Source organism: Phascolarctos cinereus, unplaced genomic scaffold (assembly GCF_003287225.1).
Source record: "Phascolarctos cinereus isolate Bilbo 61053 unplaced genomic scaffold, phaCin_HiC Scaffold_4;HRSCAF=312, whole genome shotgun sequence".
NCBI lineage: Eukaryota > Metazoa > Chordata > Mammalia > Diprotodontia > Phascolarctidae > Phascolarctos > Phascolarctos cinereus.
The window spans coordinates 30920448-30936592 of NW_027555847.1; positions in this window are offsets into that span (position 1 = coordinate 30920448).

Here is a 16145-nt window from a genome sequence, read left to right on the forward strand (position 1 = left end):
AAGAAGAGGAGGAGGAGGAAGAAGAATTTATAAAATACTTTAAAATTTGCAAAGTGCTTTATGTACATCATCTCAATTTACTTCTGTTATCATGTGTTATTCATTTGATCTTCACAACAATACTGTGAGACAGCTGGGTGGCTCCATGGACAGAGACCCGAGTTCAAATCCAGCCTCAGACACTTCCTAGCTCTGTGACCCTGAGCAAGTCACTTTACCTCTATCTGCCTCGGTTTCTTCAACTATCAAATGGGGATAATAATAGCACCTACCTCCCATGGCTGTTGTGAGGATCAAATGAGTTAATATGTATAAAGTGCTTAGCACAGTGCCTGACACATACTAGATGCTATATAAATGCTTATTTCCTTCCCCTGGGAGGCAGATGCTAATATTACCCCATTTTATAGATGAGGAAACTGAGTTTCAGGGAGATTAAGTGACATACCCAGGGATGTATAACTAGTGAATGAATCTGGATTCGAACTCAGGTCTTCCTGACTCCCAGTCCCATGCTCTATACACCATATAACCAAAAACAAACAAACAAAAAAAGAGCCCCTCCTATAATATGTGCAACAAGTGGATATTCAACCTTTGCTTAAAGTCCTCCAAGGCTAAGGAACCCACTTTTCCACTTTTGGCCAACTCTAATTTTTAGGAAGATTTTGTTTTTGCTTTCCTGACAGCAAGACTAAATTTGAGTCTTTACAGCTTTCATCTGCTGCTTCTGGTTCTCTTCTCTAGGGCCAAACAAAACAGAACCAATCCAATTATGAAGAAAACCCTTCAAATACTTGAAAGCAGATGCCACGTCCTCGACACTTCTCTTCCCCATCTTCAGTTTCTTTAACCACCTCTCAGCTCTTTGGTCGCCTCTCTTTCCTTCCTTTAAACAAATACATTCCCTGAGGGGTCCTCCTCACGCTCACTTCACTCTCAGCTCTACTCCGGACTTCTCCACCTCAGAATCAGCAGACTTGCCCCCCCAAAGGGGGCTTTTCTCTCTCCTTTGTAGCTCGCTTTAAGGTGCCGTATTCCAACATTCAAATGTAAGTTCCTCGAGGCCAGTTTGTCCTGCTTGCATGTATTCAGATGCCCAGCACTTAGCACGATACCCGGTATATAGCAAGTGCTCATGAAATTCTCTCTGTCTGTCTCTCTCTCTCTGTCTGTCTGTCTCTCTCTCTCTCTCTCTCTCTCTCTCTCTCCTCTCTCTCTCTCTCTCTCCCTCTCCCTCTTTCTGTGTGTCTCTGTCTCTGTCTCACATCCCCTTGCCATCTTTGGCTCACCTCCATTTCTTCCTCTCTTGTGGCAGAGAACATCGATTTCCTCTTCTTAAATCCTGTGATTTTCTGATTCCAAGACCTCACATACCAATTGGACTCTAATGTCTTTACTTGTCGTGCATCCATTTTGAAGTGTAACCAGGGGTTTAAGCAAGACGTTTTCATTTATTTATTTATTCATTCATTCATTCATTCATTCATTTATCTATTCATTTATTTATTTATTTGCTTATTTATTTTCACATTAGTTGTGTTGTAAGGAAGAATTAGAACCAATAGGAGGAATTGCCAGAAAGAGGAAACAAAACAAAACAGAAGAAAAAAATAGCAAATAGTATGCTTCAATCTGCATTCAAACTCCATAATTCTTTTTTTGGATGTGGATAGCATTTTCTATCATGAGACTTTTGGAGACGTCTTAGATCCTTGAATTGCTGAGAAGTACTAAGTCTATCAAAGTCAGCCACAGCACAACATGGCTGTTAATGTGTACAACATTCTTCTGGTTCTTCTCACTGTACTCAGCATCAGTCCATACAAGTCTTTTCAGGTTTTTTTTTTGAAGTCTGCTTGCTCATCATTTCTTATGGAACAATAGTGTTCCATTACATTCATATACCACAGCTTGTTCAGCCATTCCCCAATTGATGAGCATCCCCTCAATTTCCGATTCTCGGCCACCACAAAAAGAGCTGCTATGAATATTTTTGTACATGTGGGTCCTTTTCCCATTTGTATGATCTCTTTGGGATACAGCCCTAGAAGAAGCAAGATGAATTTGCCTATGACTTTCTTCATTAGCGAAGAGAATGATTCCTTGATGCTGCATGCCTCAGTGAGGGGCAGAGTTGGCTTGAGAGTGTAAAAGAGAAACCTTATCTTCCTACTGGTGTGAAGGGAGTGAATACGTGTGGTTCCAGACTCTCTTTGGAGAGGAGTCCATAGAGAAAAAGAAAAGATTTTGGAAGGTGGCTTGGAGAGAATAGCAGTACCATCAACATCTCCTTGGTCTCCAGCTTGCCTCACTACAGACTTCAGGAAGTTCCCCTTGGTTAAGATCAGGGACACTCTTTCCTATCTGAATGGAGACATCTTGCTCCCAATATGAGAGCTCATTCACTCTGTGTATTTTCTGCTTTAATTTTATTTGTATATTTTTCTGACTTAATAATAATAAAAGCTAAGATTTATATAGCATTCACTGTGTGCTAAGTGCTTTATGAATATTATCTTATTTGATTATCACAACAACCTTGGGAGAGAGATGCTGTTATTATTCCCATTTTGCAGATGAAGAAACCAAGGTATTAAGTAACTTACCAGGGTCACACAGTAAGTATCTGAAGCTGGATTTGAACTCGGGTGTTACTTCAGGCCCATTGTTTTATCCACTACATACCTGTTTGCTGTCTACTTGGATAACTTGATTTATTTGCTGTTGACTATGATGGTCATTTTGTGTAGGAAGAGGGTCAAGACTTCACCTCTTTTTCCTTTATGGGATAGTAACCAGAAAAATGTCTCGAACCTTAAAAAAATTCATTTACCCAAGATTAGTAATATTTGGAAGGAAGACAGATATACTTTGAGTCTAGTACCTCTTCTCTAAGAAAAGGAAAGTAGCTATTCTAGTGAGCCCAGGCCTCCCTTGGAAGAGGATCAAGAGATTTCAGAAATACCTATTTGTGTCTCTCCATGAGCTCATTTAGACAACCCAGGCAGACACACATAACTTCATGGGGATACACACCTTATGCAAGCATCCAAAGCTCCCAATCTGCTCCTCTCCCTGACTCCCCCCCCCCACCTTTGCCTCTTTTTAATTAGGCCCTTTGCTAGTTGCTCTGCTGAAGGTCAGCTAGTATTGAATCCTTCTGGCTAACAGACGTCTTGTTCTGAGTCCCTGTTGTGAAAACTCTCTTTCTTCCAGCATCCTGATTTGGGTCTATTTTTCTATTGGTGCTGTTTCTGGTTTCGATGTTGGCTGTTAAGCCCAAGCCGGGTCCCTTCTCTTGGCATGTCCCATATACAAGATGATGAGTCTAGCCTGTCCTGCTAACACCTGGGGAACATGCTGCCTAGGGAAGGCTACTAGTGGAAATCGACCTCCTATTAACTTGCTTTGAAGTGTGAGACTTCTCTGGGTTTATATTGATTAGAACCCAGCCACAATTTACTGAGGAAGCAGATGGCTCTTCATACCACTGAAGTATTGGCTGATTTGCTGAGGTAAACCAGCTCTCTCCATCACATCTGAAAATGTACCAACAATGATGGAGCTGCTGACTCCTTGAGATTTCTATTTGGGCACCACCTGCTGGCATCTAATTAAATTAGGATCCTGAGCTCCATGGCTACCCTACCACAGCAAATAAGGATTTACCAAGTTTTTCCACATTATTAACCAGCTCATTTCCCCCCAAAGCTTCCTACAGGCTTGTGATCTAAAATGTTGACCTAGCTTCCTCTATCTTTTCAAGGATATATATGTGTTTTTAATTATAAAAATGATGGTAACTGACCTTCACGTAGTGCTTGAAGGTTTGTAAAATGCTTTACTTTTATTATCTCATTTGATGACCACAATTACCCCCAAATAAATGAATGAACAAGCATTTATTCATTGCCTATTATATGTCAGGCATTATACTAGGTCCCAGGGATACAAGTTTGAAAAGTAATAGTCATTGCCTGGCACCCTGGGAGGTTGCATTATTTTAATTAAAAAATAGATTTTTATTGGTATCTTTTGTTTTTATGTCACCTATTATTTCACTAGGACAGCTCAGTCCCAGGGCACAGTGCTAAAATATTATGAGATGGGATCAAGTTTTGTCCTCATTTTACAGAAAAGGAAACTGAGACTCAGAATAGTTGTGTAACTTATCCAGCATCATTGCTCGTAAGTACCTAAGGCAGAATTTTAATCCAAGTCCTCTTTCCTACAAAGCCAGAACTCTGTCTACTTATCAAGCACATCCTTTAGTTTAACCCTCACAATAACCTTCGGAAGTAGTTATCACAGGTATTATTATCCCCATTTTGCAGATTGGGAAACTGATACTGATGAGCTAAAGTAAACTTGCCCAGGGTCATATCCTTCTGAGGTGGAATTTGAACAAAGTTCTTCCTTATCCCAAGCAATCAATCAATGTTTATTAAATGCCTACTACATGCAAGGCACTGTGCTTGGGACCTGGAATATAAAGACAGAAGTGAAACAGTTCTTGCCTTTTAGGAGTCTATGTCCTAATAAGGCACACAACACATACATATATAGACATATAGATAATACAATACAGAGAATGCAATGAGGGGATGTCAGAAAAGGCTCCAATATAGGAGGTAGCATTTGAGATGGATCTTGAAAGAAGGTGGTAGGGAGGGAGAGCATTCCAGGTGTGGGGAGATAGCCAATGCTCAAGATGGAAGCTGGAGCATCATGGGTATAGATTGGGAAGAAAGCAAGAGGAAAATAACCTTATTAAAATTTAACCTTGGTGGGGGGAAGCTAGGTGGTGCAGTGAATAGAGCTCTGGCCTTGGAGTCAGGAGAACCTGAGTTCAAATCCAGCCTCAGACACTTAACACTTACTGGCTGTGTGACCCTGTGCAAGTCACTTAACCCCAATTGCCTCACCAAAAAGCAAAATGAAAAAAAAATTAACCTTGAGGCAGCTAGGTGGCCTAGCTGAGTTCAAATGTGACCTCAGACCAAACATGTGACACTTACTAGCTGTGTGACTCTAGGCAAGTCACTTAACCCCAATTGCCAAAAAAAAAAATTTAACCTTATTTAGTCAGTTTCTGTCTTAGCTCATATAGAGTGCCCAATGAGCTCCAAAACAAAGAAGTGATTTTTTTTTTGAAAGATACAAGTTGTAGGAGTAATGGCATCCTCTTGATGAAGATTATACCAAGCAGAGTGTCCTGTGCACTGTAAGCTTTTAATAGATTTCTTCTCATTAAGCAACAATCTGTGTATCAAAGAGAGATCACATGTATAATTTTTCAGACAGAGAAAATTGGGGCAGCTCAGTAAGATGGGCACCTCTTTCCTCTTAGCCAATCTCAAGAACATGTCTAAGCCTCAAATATATGTGAGTTTTCATGTAGCATAAACCTAATAAGAGGCAGTTGGTATAAGGGCTCTGGACTCAGGAAGACCTTGATTGAAATCCTGCCTCTGACACTAGCTAAATGGTTACAGACTCATCACTTAGCCTCTCTGTGTCTCAGTTCTTTTAAAATCAGAATCATAATAATAACCTCAGTAGGAATCCCATTGAGTTGTTGTGGGGCTCAAATGAGATAATGCATGGCAAGTGTTTTGCAAATCTTATTGTTGATGTACAAAAATCTGGAGTTCTGGGTTATATGGAAACTCAGTTTTTCTATATAGGTTCCTAGGAAGCTTCCCATTCACATTTAAAATGAAGCAAGTGACCTTCTTGCACTGCCAGTTCAGGGAAATGGGCCATCATGCTGTTGCTGCCAGGTGATAATTCATAGCCCTTCTCCAAGTCTTTGCATGCCTGTGACTTCTCCCCTCCTTTTCCCAGAATTCCTGGTTTCCTTCAGGACTCAGCTCAAATGCTACCTTCTACATATAGCCTTTGCTGATGTCCCCAGATAGAGCCCCCTCTTCATTACTATGTTTATTTCTTTGGTATAATACACCTCTATATGTAGACACTTGTCTCCCCTGATAGAATACAAATTCCTTGAGAGTAAGGGACTGTTTCACTTTTAAATTGGTATCCCTATTACCTAGGAAAGTGCCTGGAATATACTAGGTTCTTAAAAATACTTTCTTGATCAGTTAATCGATTGGTGGGGATGGTGGCTCAGTGGAAAGGTCACTGAATTTGGAGTGAAAGGTCCTGGTTTTAAGGCTTGACTCTGCCACTTACTGGCTGTACATCCTTGGGTAAGAAACTTAGAGTCTAGGGGCCTCAGTTTCCTCATCTGTAAACGGAGAGGGTTGGATGAAATGAACTCAAGAATCTCTTTTTACTCTAAATCTTGAGCTATATAAACAAAAATATGGCAACTCTTGGGAATTATCTGTGATGTAGTTAAAAAAAGATCAGCACTGGATTTGGAGATGGGAGACTCAGTTACCTCTGAGGTCACTTCTAGCTCTGCTCCCATGAGCTGGGTTCAAACTTCAGGCAAGGGATTGAACTTCTAGGACCCTCGGTCTCCTCATCTGTTGAAAGATGAGGTTGAATTATGATTTCTAAGGTCCCCTCTAGCTCCAGATGCTATGATCCTACGATCCTCAGAAGCCTATCTGTGTACAAAGTGAGGCACATCTCTATGGCAATTGAAATGAAGATAGTAATAATACATAACAGCTAATATTTCCATAGCATTTTAAGGTTTGCAAAGCCCTTTAAAAACAGCATCTCATTTGATTATCACAACCACCCTGTCAGGTAAGTGCTATTCTATCCCCATTTTGCAGATGATGAAACTGAGGCAAAGAAGGTTAAGTGACTAGTCCATGGTCACACAGCTAGTAAGTGTCATGAGACAAGATTTGAGCTCTCTTCTTCCTGACTCCAAGTCCAGTGCTCTATTGCATCATCTAGTAGCCTCAGTAGGGAGTCAGTCAGTAGGAGTTGTCTTTCTTTTTGCTTGTGTTCGTATTTCTAGCACTTAGCACGATGCCCAACATACAGCAAATGTTTAATACTTATTTCCTTCTTTTCATCCTCAAACCTTTCCTCTCTTCCTCTCTCCATCTTTTCTCACTCTATTTTCCTCTTTGTCTCTCCTTTCCTTCTTTCCTTCCTTCCTTCTTTCTCTCCTAAAGAAAATGTAAGCTCCTTGAAGGGAGAGACTATTTTATTTTTGTCTTTGTATCTCTAGCATCTAGCAGAGCCCTTGATGATTGATTAACAGATTGATTCCTAGCCCCCACAAGAAGCTAAACAGTATTTCATGGACAGTTACATATGTAACATCTATTCCTTTTATCACTAGATCAACCTCCCATGTCTATAGATGTGTATAAAATCTTACATCCAGGGGAGGAGTAGCAGCTAACTGGCAAGCTGTGCCTAGGCTGTGCATGCCCAGGGTTTGGAATCAAGCTGAATCTGATCTGCTGCCCTGTTTAGTCACTTGCCACCTACTAAATACACCATCTGTTTTTCTATCAGCATTTTATTTAAGTCCTCTGACAGTAGTGCTGGAGTTGCATGAATTTCAAGTCAATGTTATCTAAGAAGAAATGTGCTTTCTGAAGAATCCTGCTCCAGGCTCAGACAAGTTTACAAGGAACTCTTGCATGATGGTGTTTGCCATGGGAGGACTGCTGGTTGGAAATGCAAAGTATCCTGGCCACTGGAGACTTGCCCCTCAGGAAGATCAAAGCTTTGCTCTGTCGCTTTCTAATATTAAATGCCCAAAGCAAGAAAACTCGGAGCTGTTTTCTAAAAATATGTCCACTCTACCTAGTAGAGGTATCCTTCACATAATTTACTCATTGGAATCTTTCTGACTTACATACCTGTATTAAAAGAATTCTTTCCTATAACAGCATGAAATTGGGGAATTTTCAAATTAGAGTGCCTTATGTTAGGTACTGGCACCTCCCAGTTAAATGTGACATTGCCACCCAGCTCTATTAGACATTGTAAATACTCTAAGTAGAACTGGGCGAAGAGAAAGAAATTCTGAAAACTGGAAGTATAGAATCTAGGAAATCTAGGCACGGGGGTTACTCCCATGGTCCCTGAAAAGATGAATAAGGGCAGAAGAAACAGTATTAGCACTCAACTCAGGGCCCTACTGAGCGCATGGCACCTTAATGAACAGTGTGGAGAAATCATACATAAAGTAAAATGCATAGTTTCCTTTTTTAAGTCATTTACAAATATATTTGGGAAGACAGTTCGGGAATAAAGAATAATCATATCTATCATTTAGATAGCACATTTAGCACGTACAACATATTTTACATAAACATCTCCACCCACCTCCATACTACTTTGTATATAAGTTTAAGCATTTAGCATTTACCTATCTGTGTATAGTAGCAGATACAATATGAAGAGTGAGTTGCTATGCTGTGAAGTTGTCAAGTAACCCAACAAACCTTGTATGGCACTTGGAAAGTTTTGTGGGTCGTCCTGCAGGGTTGTGTATAGGACATCTGAAGGAGGTGCATTGATCCAGTTCTGGATCTCCAGGAAGAGAAGCATGGTCAAATCCACCTCTAGTGTAACTACACATTTATGTGATAGCATACACACTGATGGAACAGTCACACACAAAAGATACAAGAAAACATGTATTTCTGTTTTAGCATTGCTCTCGAGTCCCCCATTTGACATGCATTTTGAAAATAAAGCTATATGAGTATACAGAACCTAGGGAATCAATCCTACTAGACAGGAGTCCAGTTACAAGTGCCATAAGTATGTAAGGTCTGTGTGGTTACAGGCTGAGGTGGGCAAAAGGAGCTGGAACTTTTATTAACATTCTCATTTCAAATAAACAGATATCAGGTCTAATTCAGTGCCATAACTATGGAGAGGTCAGATAAGAGTACTCACAGTGGTTGGTAAGAATTCCTCTGGTGACAGCAGCTTCACCTGTGGACTCATCAATCATTCCAGCAGCATCTGTCCACCTGTCCCTAGCTCTTCCTGTGAGGGAAGGGTTCCAGCATAACCAACTTACATTGAGATGTACATTTCCAAGGTGGGCTTTGGTTCTTGCCTTTTAACTTTGACACTGATTTATGCCAGTTCAGAGATGATTTGTAAGGCAGATTTACCATAGCATGCCTCCTGACATTTGTATCCCCATTTCCTTCTCATGGAACAGTTATTTAAAAGTGGATCTTAAATGATGACTTGGGCAGGAACCCATAGAGCAGTTGCTGTGTTCTCTCAGCTTCAGGAACCACTTAGCTACTGGGAGTGACAAGTCCATTTATCCTCTTCAAAATACTTTGGCATTTGATACTTTTCTCCCTGGTCCTCAAGGCCCCAAACAAGTGGGATCCTTAGATTCACAGAGAGCTTTATTTTGGCTTTGGGACAGATGCTGCTGAGAAAATGAAGGACTGGGTTACATTGGGGTGAACAATGGGAAGAGATCATAGGCTTAGAGATGGAAAGGACCTCAGGCCATCAAGTCTGTCCCCCTCATTTTACAGATATGTAAACTGAGACCCAGAGAGGTTAGCCATTTGCCTATTATCACTAATATGTTTTGGAATAGCAAAAATGCTGGGTTGTATCCCAAGAAACTTGGCGTCTTTGCCTTAGAATGAGGTGACCATTGCTTCTTCATAGGCATCTCTTGTCATACTCTCTCCCATTTAACTCCCATCTTCCTTCTTCTCTCACCTCTGTTTACTCCAGGGAATAATATGTTTCAGAAAGGCTTCTGGATGCCCCGGTTGCCCTGCTTCCCTCTCACTGACTTGGCACCATCTTTATTCATGTGCAGTATAACAGGAAACTGAGTTCTTACTGATATTCTCTCTGGTTCCCATACTCCAGGAAGGAGCTAGCAGGTGATAATACAGGTGTGCCTTCCCTTTAGGAAAACTTATGCTTAAACACAATCAGGATTAGTGCTCCCTTTCTTGGTACAGATCACAACCTCTCTGTGCCTTCTCATCTTGTATGATTCTTGCCTAGTCGACTTTCAGAAAATCTGCCACAGAGGATCTCCCCTATGTGCTAGAGCCTGGCTCGTTTAATGCTTGGAGGCTATCTGTACAATGCTCTAGGGTCCATCTGTTACTACTTGTACTTAGCACATGTCTGGCTCACATCCTTTTCAGACCACATCTGTCCTCGATGCCTATTGGGCCATTTCTCATGTGCAAGTCATCCTACCAAGATAGCGTCCTACCAAGTGTCTTTGCATGGCCTTTGGAATTTCTCCTGTCTGTCTGCCTACCTATTAATTTACCTATCTATCCATGAATCAATCTATCCATCCATGAATCTATCTATTCATTTCTCTATCTCTATCTAAATATCTATCTTCTATTCATCCATCTACCACATATTTATCAACCTATTAATTTTTTCCATCTATTTATCTTCACTCATCTATCTAGTCACATATCTTTCTATCTATCCATCCATCCATCCATCCATCTATCCATCTATCTAACTATCTATCTACCCATCCATCTATCTATCGCCAACCTGGCCAAACTCAGTCTTGGGCAGCAAACATCCATCCTCTTGCTGGACCCCTAAACAAAGCCTTTCTAGCTTGGTAATACCTGCTAGAGCTTGCACTCCTCCAACAGCCCAAACCTGCGTAACCAGGATCCTTTAAACCAATGGGTCACATACTTTTTGCAGTGGCAGAGCCCTTCACTTTCAACAAAACTCCATTGTAACTCCTGGAGTAGAGTCTTTTAGAATTATTTTTTTTTCTAATGCCTACTTTTCATGGTGCTAAGCAATATAAAACTGATTATTTTCAGATCACATTTTATCCCAAATCTAGTCATTTGGCAAACAAAAAATCTTTAGTAAGAAGAATGATTGTGTTCTATAACTAGGAATGATATTACATCATTACAGAATTACAGGTTTTCAGAGTAGGAAGACATGTCACTGTGTCATCCAAACCATCATTCAATAAATCAATTGATCAGTAAGCATTTGTTAATGGAAAGAGCATTAAGATTGCAGTCAGAAGACTTGAGTTAGTTTATTGGCTCTGCCACTCATATCTGTGTGACCTCAGGCAAGGCACTTAATCTCTCTGGGTCTCAGTTTCTCATTTGTCAGATAGGGTTGGATTAGATGGCCATGGTCCTTCCCAAGTCCAAATCTATGATCTTATGTTCCTCTTATCTTCCAAAGCAGCCTTTTCCACCTTGGGGCTAACTCTAATTGTTAGGAAGCTCAGACCAAAATTTACCTCTTTGTTAACATCCATCCCTCACTCTCCTAGTTCTGACCTCTGGGGCAAATGAGATGAATCAGTCCTCTTTGTCACATGACAACCTTTCAGATACTTAAAGGGAGATGTCTGCTTTCAGGTGGGGCAGGATAGATAGATAGATAAATAGATAGATATGTATGTATGTATGTGTGTATAATTACACACTGCTAAGATAGACCAATATATTATTAGATATTGTCAATGTAAGAAGTCAACCTCTCAGTCAAGTAATTGATTTTGACTAATTTCCTATAGCTGTCCATACCACCACTTGGTGAGTATATTACAGCAGGGAATTCTTTTTTGAGTATGGGTTGGTAGACTGGGCAGCCTCCTTCCAACTCTCCAATTCTGGAATTCTGTGATTCTGATCAGTTTAATCCACATTCATGGCTGATACAGACAGCAAAGCAGCTTGGTTTGTGATGGGTATGTGCTCACCATTATAATTTTTTTCTTTGTAAGTGCCTTTGGACTGTTCTTCAGATTGTCAGGGTCCTGCGGAACATTTTGAGAAACGCTCTTTTAAATAATGAGGTCCCAAATGTATTAGCAGTAGGATTCAATAGCTAAGCAACCTTTCGGACAAAGCCCAGTGTAGGAGTCACTTCTTAAACCAAGAGATTAATTAATGGTGGGTACTGTAGACCAGAGATGTCAGACTCAAATAGAAACAGGACCCCTGCAGGCCTCATATTGACCTGGAAAACCAAAAATTAATATTATCTGTGTTACATTATATTTTTGCTTATTTTGTTAAACTTTCTCAAACTGCATTTTAATCAGGTTGGGGAGTTCTTGGGCCTTGAGTTTCACACCTCTGCTGTAGACAACTTAGTCTGCAGCCTAGTGTGTGAGATTATTTGATCAGAGGGGTCTTTCAGGACCTCTCCAATCCTCCGTGGAGGAATGCTTAGCAACAGGTAAGGAATCTTAGAATTGGAGATTGGGAGTTTGAAGTTTCCTTAGAAATCACCTAATCCAATTCCTTCATTTTTAAAATAAACTGTTCTTCACTGAAGGGCCTAGAATTTCAACTTGTCTCATGCAGTCACACAGAGGCAGTGTGGCATAGTAGATGGAGAAGCAGCCGTGGAGTCAGGAAGGCCTAGAGACTATAACAAGGATTCACATTGCCCCTCTGGCTTAACCTCTTAGTATTTCACCAACTCTAAGACTCCAAATTGCACTAGTGGAAGAAATTTTCTCACTCAAGAGTTCTCTCTGCCATTGAAATCAGAGGTCGTATCCCTATCTCTCACCACATGGGTCACCACCATCACCGCTTGGATTGTTGGCCTCAGAAGGCAGGACCACAGTATTTCTTTCTTCTAAATCTCCTCGGTCCCTCATAAAATGCTGGGCACACGTACTGTGCTCAGTACAATCTATTGAAATGCTGTTGACTCTTAGTCTGGACTCTAGAAAAGAAGGATCCAAACACTCCAGTCATTCTTTCCTATAAGAGTATGTTATGGGAAACAAAGTGGGACTGTACACGAGTCACTTATTTTTAAACTAGTTGATGGATTGGGCTTCTGGGAAGCAGTGAATACCACGGACATCTACTGGTTGTCATAGGAACCAGCTCCAATCTACTTTACTCTAAGGAGATTTTTCTGAGTTTCCATCTAGACAGCATTCAAAAGAGAGGTTTTTTTATTGGCACAAATGCCTTTAAAAACAAAAGCTAGGAAGCTCCGAGGAACGTTACAAACCCTCAAGTGTTTAACGTTATCTCCATTGCTGACCTGAGGGGTTTTATGCCATCTAAAATGTGATGATGAGATCATTTCTAATTTTTAAAATAAGGTCCTAAAAAACTATCAAGTTGATAATCATGAGAGTTAATTGTTATTGTTATTGTTTTTGTTTTTGTTTTTTTCAAGTGTCACATTTAGGAAGGGGAGGCTCTGGAAATGTCTGTGAGGCTCCAGAATCCGTTGCTAATTGATGGCTGGGGGTTTGCTATATAGAGGCAGTCATAACTTAAAGGGAGGAGAGGAGCCCCCTGATTCAGGTAGAGAGGCCATTACCAAGCTCTATGTGCTGTGAAGGTTACATAGAGTAGAAGAAGTCTGGTGCGATGGTTAGCATGCTGGCTCAAGCAAGGCCTGGAATCCAATCTATCCTCTGGCACTTACTAGCCATGTGACTCTGGGCAAGTCACCAAACTCAGAGTACCATTCCCACAACTGAGTCACAGGTGGGTCGCCATCTGTATGGTAGAGGGAGTTTCTACATTGGAATGGAAAATGTCAACAAAATCTCAGATCCTTTTTGTATCCTATGCATTTAGGCCAAGGAAAGAATCAGGATAAAAATCGTTTTGGGGACAAATTCCCCTGGATTTGACATCTCCCTTGGACAAATTAAATGCAGATCCCTGGAACACGGCCCAGGGTGAGGGGAGGGGGAATCTGTCCTCGTCAAACTCATGAAGTACTACTTGGCTATTGCCTTTATCACCCTTCCTCCCCTCTTCCAACTCTGAAAATACATTCCAAGCCAAAATTCCTCTAATCCCGAGTTCTGCTCTATAGAGTGGAATAATATCAGGAAATTCCAAAGTCACTGCTAAATCTTCCTTTGAGCCTATGCCATACAGAGCTATGGAGAGAAGGAGCAAAATAAATTCAGACCCTTCGAGGAAGAAAAATATTTTTCACCTAAATTCTCTGGTTATAGAAGTATAGATGGCCTAATTATCCACCCAGGAAAAATCAAATGGATAAACAATGCCATATTACCCAGATTAAAGTGTCTAAGATATTCAGATAAATGGACAACTTATAAAATCTGTCTCTATCTCTGTCTTTCTCCCCCTCCCTCCTTCTCTCTCTCTCTCTCTCTCTTCTCTCTCTCTCTCTCTCTCTCTCTCTCTCTCTCTCTCTCTCTCTCTCCTTCTCTGTCCATGTCTATATCTAGCTATCATCTATTTAGTTATATTTCTATTTTTTGCAAACACTGCAAATAGACAATGAATTGGTCCCAGAATTGAATTGCTTTTGAGAAATTGTAAAGGTCTTTCAATGTACTCAAATTTTAAATTCCCTCTGAAATAATTTAGTTTTTAAAATTCCAGTGTTCTCGGTAACAGTAGTGATGATGAGGATGATGATTGCTAACATTTGTATAGCACTTTAAGGTTAAAAAAGTGCTTTACATATACAGTATTGTATTTTGTCTTCACAATAACCCAGTGAAGTAGGTGATATCATCACCCCCCCTTTTGCAGATGAGGTAACTGAGACTGAGAGGTGAAGTATAACCCTGACTTGTCCAAGGTCACCCATATCCAAGGCAGGATTCTAACTCAGGTCTTTCTCACTCCAAGTTCAGTTCTTTATCCACTAAGCCACCTAGCTGTTCCAAGTATTTTACTGGTGTTCTATGGCTACTAGTCATAAAACATTATGGTCTTTGAAGAATTAAAAATGAATATTACTCCTAGACCAACGTCCAAGCAGGGTAGGACATATCATAAGGAAAGAGTAAAGTAAATAATGTCATCAAAAAAAATGAGAGAACAAAAAAGAAGGTAGGCTGGTCACATGGTCATGGTAACTGATGGATGAGCTCCACTGAAACCCTTGGGATGTCAAGGGGAAGTGAGGGAGGACTCAAGCGTATTGGATGAACTTTTTCTGTGTTGTACCTTTGGGAGGGCATGGAAAAGTCACCCAGTATGGTCCTGCTTGGATTGGCCTATGATATGCGTTGTGGGAGGGACCGTCACTGGGCAGATCACTGAAGTCTAACTATCTGAGCAATGTACATGACAGAGTATCTCCAGTCGTTCTGAGGGTTCTCCTTTTCTCTGTGTGAGCAATTGACGCAGCCCAGCTCCTGAGCTTCAAATGTCCTTTCCATGGCTGGGAAACAGGATCGCTTTGATACAGAATTAACATTGTTGGGTTTTTCCCTTCAAAAGCAAATATGTTGTGGGTTTTTTGTTGTTAATGCCTCAAAACAACTTCGTGTTTCCGTTCATCTCTTTGAAGGCCACCATGTTTTAGAAAACTAGATTCTGAAGAAGGGGGGAGGGAATCTTTTATCAGAAACAGGCTCAGTCATTGATGCCTGCTGACCTCCCTGCTGTGAAACAAGGTGATTATGTTGATAAATCTAGAGGTAACTTCAGAGCTCAGCTCCATGTTGTGAGTCTCAGTTTCCATTTCCTTCCCACTTGAAATATGTAGAATCTTTTCTGATGTATGTGCAAATGTGTATCATGGACTATGCATATTGGAAGAAGAGTTAGTATCAAAATGCCACTGAGATGGGCAGCTAGGTGGCACAGTGGATGAAGCTCCGGCCTTGGAATCAGGAGGACCTGAGTTCAAATCCAGCCTCAGACACTTGACACCTATTAGCTGTGTGACCCTGGGCAAGCCATTTAACCCCTTTTGCTTAAAAAGCAACGCTACCGAAAGCAATTCCTCTGGACTGGGCGTATGATGACGTAATTCCTTGTACGGGTCTGAGGTCATGTCAATAGAGTAGCCTGCACTAGGAGTCAATAATTATAATAACTGGCATTTAGATAAGCACTTTAAGGTTGACAAAGCACTTTATGTAGATTATCTAGTTTACTCCACCCTGGGAGATAAGTGCACTTACTGTTATTATTTTTCAATCGTTTTCAGTCATGTCCAACCCTGAGTGTCCCCATTTGTATTTGTTTGGGGTTTTGGGGCATGAATAATGGAGTTGTTTGCCATTTCTTTCTCTAGCTCATTTTACAGATAAGGAAACTGAGGCAAAGAGGGTTAAGTGACTTGCCCGGAGTCACACAACTAATAAGTGTGTGAGGCTGGATTTGAACTCATCTCTTCCTGACTCCCCGACCAACATTCCATCCACTGTACCACCTAGCTGCCTTATTGCACCATAATCAAGAAAGAAAGGGTCTCAG